A 7,772-nucleotide genomic window follows, 5' to 3' on the forward strand; every position below is an offset into this window, starting at 1 on the left:
GAAGCAATGCTTAACATTTTTCAACAATAACATCCCAACAATCATATTCTCATCACAGACCTATGTAATTCATCATTGGCATACATGACAAAACATGAAAGCAACTAAACACAAATAAAAAATTGTTCAAATTTTTCCTACCCCCAAACTAAAGATGACAGTGCTCCAATGTCATATTATGCACAATTTAGGAATAGAAAAACAGAATTTACAAAGGTACGAGATAGTTCCCTAATTAATCCGTGAAGTCGAAGTTCCGCTCAACAGCATGCACACTCGTTCATTGGCTTTCTCATCACCATAATCTGTAAAACGATTGAAATGCTGTGGTGTCCACTGTGTTAGAAAAATTAACTGACTAATATGAAAATATTACAATCCTAATCTCACCCTTACAACTACTAAAAAGTTCAAAAAAAATTAAACTATCCTAACAAAAAGAAAATTAGTTCAATGTCCAAAATAAAAGACAATACAACTGAAAATAAAAATAAACTACAAAACAGGTGCTCCGGTTTCATTCTTCGGCCTCCTTCTCTCCTTCGGTGTCATCATCTTCTGTGTCGAAGCCCATCCATTCATCTGAATCCCAATCTACCCATTGGAAGCTTGAAGTATCAATGTTGAGCTTGGAGAAACAGCTGTGCTACATATCACACATCATCTGGGTCTGCTCTGCCAGCCAACTTTGACGTTGCTCCATCCGTTTCATCCTACCCAACATCTACTGCATCAACTCCTTTATTGTGGCTGTGGAACTGGATGATGTGGCAGTGCCTTGTGTGGTTCTCTGTCGTTTTGTACCTGATCTGGGTCCTTCACTAGGTGGACGCTCAAGACACTTGCTGTAGTAGTTGGTGTTGAGGACTGGTGCATGATGGATAAGTGGTTCATCATCCGACTTCTCCACTCTCACTCGAGTGCACAGCTTACTAATGAGATGTGGGAAGGGGAAACTGCCTCACCCTGGTTGGGTTGCATTCTGTATACTAGTCATGATAATCTTCCCCACATCCATCTTCTTGCCGATGGCAATGGAGTAACACAGCAATGCCTTGTCAAAAGTTATTGAACTATAATGTGTCTCCGGCATCATCCTCGCACACACAAAGTATTGCCACAACCTAGCCATAGGGATTAGATTAGTTCCCTTAATGCTCTTCTTTCCCTTCTTCGAAACCTCCTAAGGGGTATCCGGTTTTGCTATGACTTTAGGTATCTCATCCTCATCAAATTGTTTCTTCTTAAACTCCAGATACTCATCACGGTCAATCAAAGGAAAGTGGTAAAAATCATTGATGACCTTCGCATCAAATGGCACATCAGTACCCCTCACAAATACATGCCCAGGATCACACTCAGGGAGGTTGGCATAAAACTCTCTCATTATCGGTTCTACGGCTGCATGTGCAGGTTCACTGAAAAATAACTCCCAACGTCTCCCTAGACTCCACTATTTGTCCGCAATCAATCCACGCTCGGCAATAAACCCTTTATCCTTCCTTTTTATTGCTCCTTCATATCGTTGCTAAGCCTTATCATTCACAAATCTATTGTCCACTTTTTTTCCTTTTCTTTTACCCTTGGATGGTACTTTGAGTGGCATTTTTGGTTCGATAACTCTAATGTACCCCCAAACTAAGATTCTTCTAAACTCCACAAAACACTCTCCAAAATAACAAACCTAAACTCCTCAACTATAACGCCCACATTGAGGTACGTAACTTAACTTATGCCCTTATGCCCTTAGTTGAATTTTGTTAAAGTTATTTTGAGAAAAATGTGAAGAAAATCCCTTAAACTTTCATTAGGGGTAAAATGGTATTTTCACTCAAAATTAGTTGAAAAATTGGGGTGTGAAAAGAGATAGAATTTCATGGAGAATGCAATAAAAATGAGGGCATTATTGTCATTGACTAAGGGACATAGATGGAATTTCATAGAAAGTGCAAAGGCAAAATGGGAAACTATATATATTATTATGTAATAAGAGTTCAAGAGGAGAAACACTGGCCACTCTATCTCTCTGTTCATGCCATTCTCTACTCAAATTCTCTCAAATTTCTTCACTAGATTTCCAAGGAAATTCATAGATTTTGGGTATTTTTGAGTGGATTTTCAATCCTAAGCATCCAAAGGTAAGATTCTAGCATCAAGATGTGAGATTAAATTTTAAAGTTTTGAATTCTTATGGTTTTATATGCTTAGGGTTTAAGAGGAAAGGGAATTCTATCAAAGAGAGATTATAGTGTTGGAGTTGCTCAAATTCAAGGTAAGTAAATCCTACCCTAAGTATGATTTAAGTTAAGATGTGTAGAGAATTTTCTTTATGCATATACATGTGTTATAAGTAGAATTGTTGATGGATTTGGTGTTGAATGATGATTAGAACCTATCCATGAGAGTTTGTGTTGGTGTAGTTGATGCTTGATGCATGTTTGGATGAAATTTGGAAGAATTGAAGTGGAAATTTTGGAGTGTGCATTTTGGGCAGATTTGGTGTTAAATATGGAGGGATTTATTCCCAATTTTTGGTGGCTTAGAAAAGAGATAGAAGTGTAGCCAAATTAGAGTTTGAGTATGCATGCAATTTGTTTGATGAAAATCCTAAGAGAAAACATGTTACCATGGTTGCCCTGTCACGTCCGTGACCTTCTGAGTGATTTTTGGGTATCTTACTGATTGAACCGGGTTGAGACTTCAACATAAAAGTTGTAGCCCTGTCTCTAAGCTTTAAAACGAGACCAAGATCATAGCAATCCGATATGTATAACTCAAGTTATGCCTTCTTAAATATGACATGTGCAGAATGACTACCTCAAAAATGCTTCCAATTTATTAGTTTATTTTTTCAAGTATGGGAATGTTGTTGGACATATTTGAATTATGAGAAGTGCTTTTGATTGTATGATGATGGGTTGAAGTTTGATTGAAGTTGAAAGAAGTTTGAGTAAACTTTTGGGAGTGTTTTTCCTTGACAGGTTTTGTGATGATACAAGGGAGCTTTACTCCCATTTTGGATGGTTAAAGAAAGAAGAAGAGTTATAGCTAAAGTAAAATTTATGTTTGCACATTTATTGTTTGATGAAATGCCCAAGAGAAGCATGAGTATGAGTAGAGAACCTTAATTTCATGCAACATTGCATATTTGCATTTCATGAGTGCATCTAAGAAAGAATTATAAGCATGAGCCATCCACATACATTTATTTGCTTTTGTGCTATAACTTAAGATAGAATAAAGAATTTTAAAGAATAAAGCACTCTAAGAGTAAAGAGAAAGAAAGAAAAAGTACAAGAGAATAAAAGAAAGAAAAGTTTTAAAGAAGAGAAAAGAATAGGTTGTTGCGATGGGGAACCCGTGAGTGATAGAGAAGAATAGTCCCACATACACGCCGCCTTCAGTAAGCGGCCTCAGAATCAGAAAGAAGTAAGTGTACAGTTCGTTAGAAGTGTATGTGGATGAGAACTGTACCAATAGAATTTACGTACATGCATGCCGCCTTTAGTGAGCCGCCTTAGAATCAGAAAGAATAGTTGTATAGTTAGATAGAAGTGCATGTAGATGAGGACTGTACCCACTCACATGGCCAAGGTTCCGAATCCATGCCTTAACCGAGTCCGATTGGCATAGAAAGAAAGAAAGAATAGAACATAGAAAGAAAGAACAGAACAAAAAGAAAGAAAGAATAGAACACAAAAAGAAAGAACAGAACAGAAAGAAAGATAGAAAGAATAGAACATAGAAAGAAAGAACAAAATAGAAAAAAAGAACAAAATAGAAAGAAAGAAAGAAAGAATAGAACACAGAAAGAAAGAACAGAACACAAAAAGAAAGAACAGAACAGAAAGAAAGAAAGAATGAATAGAACATAGAAAGAAAGAACAGAATAGAAAGAATGAATAAAACACAGAAAGAAAGAATAGAACACAGAAAGAAAGAACAGAACAGAAAGAAAGAAAGAATAGAACACAGAAAGAAAGAACATAATAGAAAGAAAGAAGAGAAATAGAAAACAGAAAAGAAATTGCCTTCTTTATGCATTTATGCACATGCATCATGGCATTCATATTATTCAGAATTAGTTTCTCCGATTTTGCTTACATGTTAGTAAGTGAGAAAAAGAATAGAGAAAGAACAAAGAGATAGAACAGAAAAAGTATAGAGAAAGAACAGAGAGATAGAACAGAAAAAGAATAGAGAAAGAACAGAGAGAAAGAATAAAAAAGAAGAGAGAAGTGCGATGTAAGGAAAGAATTCAGAATATGTGCAACGGAGATAGAAGGGTAGCATAGCGGGTTTACTTACTGAGCCATTAGTGCTCATGCTGTTGTTTTCAATGTTTTTTGCAGGTAGTACATGAGATGCGGTTGCTTGGAATGTCAAGATGCAGAAGGGTCGGGCAACACTGTTGAGCTTCTTGGGAAATTTATTTACACTATGTATAGTTTTGTATATATAAAGAAAATTTGGGCCCATTATTTTATACTCATCTACATGTTTATTTTCATAATATATATATTTAGTTAATTTTATTATTTATTTTATAATAAGTGTACTAGCTAGAGAGAGAGTCATTACATCAACAACACACAATTCAAAATCCACACTTCTTCAATCAAAATCAAAGCACAACAACACTGAAAATCCACAACTCACTCAAACAATCAAAATCTCAGATTTAAAACTCTAAAACTCGAAATTGATCAATTAAAAACTTGGAGAACTCGAAATCTTACCAAAACTAAGAAGCATTAACCACCAATTTTGCCAAATTCGGCCTAGATCGCAAATCCCCAAATTCTTGAACCCACAAATTTCTTCAATTTTTCGCAGAGATCTTTGCTAAAAGGAGTTGTTTTGGTGTTTGTGAAGGTTAAGGAGTGAGGAAAAGTGATGGGAAATCACTAGAGAAGCTCTGGATCGAAGATGGAAAAAGTTGGCTCTCGGATGCGTTTGAAGCGTTTCGCGAAAATGAAGATTCGCGGTCGCTATTTATAAAAAACAGTTTTCGCCATGGCGAAGTTCTTCATTTAGGCAAAAATTCAACCCAGTCGATGCCGGGCGAAACTTTCTAATGCATACAGTGCCACGGTGAAAAGCACACTTCATCGCTGTGGGTACAAATTCTAGGGAGCACGTCACCTCGGTGAAGAACAAACTTCACTGCGGTGAAATCTGGGACTTTACGAATTCCATTTTGTGCAAAATGTGCTTCGTCGCGGCGAAAACTGGAAGTTTTCCTTTTTTTCGCCTTAGTTTGATATTTCACCTGAAACACCCAAAAACACACTAAATCAAAATCATTCTAATTTATTACACAACTAAGCAAACTCAAAGCAACAAACAAATGATAAACAAATGAAAACACTTGGGTTGCCTCCCAAGAAGCGCTTGTTTATAGTCAGAAGCTCGACTTTCTCAAGTCCTCATGTCAATCCAGATTATCTAAATACATCAACTCCCGAGCATTGTCCTTGCACTGAAGCTTCAATTGTTGATGATTTTTGTCACATGGGGCCTTTGTTGAGAGCTTAGGCACCCATTTCCATTCCCTGGTCATTCCTTTCATGGCTCAAACATTCTCATCGATAGCTTTCCACTTTCTTGACTTTCCCTCACCCTTTTTGAGCTGAGGTATCCATCCCTTGTGAAGACACTATTAGTAAACGGTCCCGTATACGCAGCGAAAACAAAAAATGAATATAACAGGATCGTTTACATGAGCCAAGATCAAGGGTATAATTTTACAATTCATATTAAAGCAAGAATCTGCAGAAATTAATAATCTGTGTTTAGAAACAATATGCACGTTTGGAGGCTCCACCAATATTGTCTCTGAACATGTTTGCTACCGATCCAAGTGTAGGATCGAACCGTAGAGGTCCACACGAAGACAATCAACAAGAACCAAGGAGGGATTTGCTAGATCCTCCTTGGCCTTAAGAAATCAAGAAGAACAAACCAAAGAAGAACTTTGATTNTAGAGATCTGTATATAAAAGTAATGCTATTTTTGGGCCCACTATCTTATACTTATGTACATATATGTTTTCTATAACATATTTAGTGATTTCATAATATATTTTCCCAAAGTATACTAGCTAGAGAGAGTTATTACATTTTTGGTATTAGAGCATGGGTTTGGGATTTGACAGTGTGCCTCTCCGGCCGCGTTGACCTACCGTAGTTGACCGTTATAAGTTGTATCTTTCCTTACTTATAGTAGATGAGTTAACTTAATTGACTAATAGTGTTGGTGCTATGTGATTTAGATGAGACATATAACCCAATCAGGTAAAAAGAATGTAGTGAGTAAGGGTGAACCGTCCAACCCGTCAAGACCTACTCCCCTTGTCCTCGATGAAGCAAGGATTCGTAGTATTGTACAACAAGTATTGGTAGAGAATCAGGGGAGATTTATACCGGAGAGAGTTGAGACACCCTTTGTTGTGCCAACCACTTGAGAAGAGAAAGAAAGGCCGGTACCCCCGATAGTATAGAACTATTTTAAACCTATTTATGGATTACCCCGTCAACATCAGCCATCAGAATTTGGAGGTATGACGAACTTAATAGTAGCAGAAGAGTGGATTAGGTCCATGGAGCGTACGATGGCACTATTCCCTATGATAGATCGGGAGAAGATTCGGTATGCTAGTTTTCTATTTAAGGGTGATGCCCCCAATAATAGATAAGTGAGAAATAAGAAAAGATTTCAGCCCAAGAAGAATAAGAGAGATTGTTCGAGAACTATTGAAGTTCCCCTATATGCATTAATTGATTCTAGAGCCACACATTTATTTATTACACATGGGATCATAGAAAGATTAGGTTTGAAACCTATTATAGTGGGATAGTCCATTAAGATAGAATTGCTAGATGGTGTTAGTGTGGTAACTCAGGGGATGCTTCCAGTGGAGTCCATAGTGATCCATTGAAGGGTGCTCCAATCCTATTTGTGAAGAAGAAAGATGGATCCCTAAGGATGTGCATAGATTATAGAGAGTTGAATAAAGTGACAGTGAAGAATAAGTACCCGCTACCTCGCATAGATGATTTATTTGATCAACTTAAAGGAGCAGCGATGTTTTCAAAGATTGATTTAAGGTCGGGATATCATTAAGTAAGAGTTACAGAGCAAGATATTGCCAAGGCTGCATTTTGGACTAGATGATAATCCGTAAATTATACAGTTTTTATTTGATCTTTTTGTTGGATTTCAGGTACTTTCTAATGCATCTTTACCTGAATTGGTGCTTAATTCTTTACTTTTCGTGTTTCAGGTTAAAATGGACTTTTTGAGCGAATAAAGACAAAATTGGATAGTTTTGACTCAGAATTGAGTTGTGGATGCAGGTTCTAGGTGATGACGCAGTCGGAGGGGCGTCGGCAAGCGAAGAGGAATAGCTACACTGTTTTCCCCTGTTTTGTCTTTTAAACTGCACTTTTGTAAACAGTAATCTTTGTGTATAAAAGACACATGATTTCTAATGAAAAGAAATTTTTGGGGCCCAATTTTATATTGTTATTATGCATGCATTGTCCTAGTATTCAGTAGTTGTTACACCAACCCAAGCAAGCAAAAGCAGTCATAGTTTTTAGGAGTGGTAAGGTAATTGACAAGGACATCAATTCTAAAACTAATGAGCCCTTGTCTGATTTTGCAGGTAAAAAGCAAGAGGGGAAGCAGCCAAGTTCACTCATGTAGAATGAGGGGATTGAAGATCCATGTGTGCCACCGAAGCCTTATGTTCCACCCGTGCCTTTTCT

This window comes from Pistacia vera, unplaced genomic scaffold, assembly GCF_008641045.1.
Source record: "Pistacia vera cultivar Batoury unplaced genomic scaffold, PisVer_v2 Contig311, whole genome shotgun sequence".
Classification (NCBI taxonomy): domain Eukaryota; kingdom Viridiplantae; phylum Streptophyta; class Magnoliopsida; order Sapindales; family Anacardiaceae; genus Pistacia; species Pistacia vera.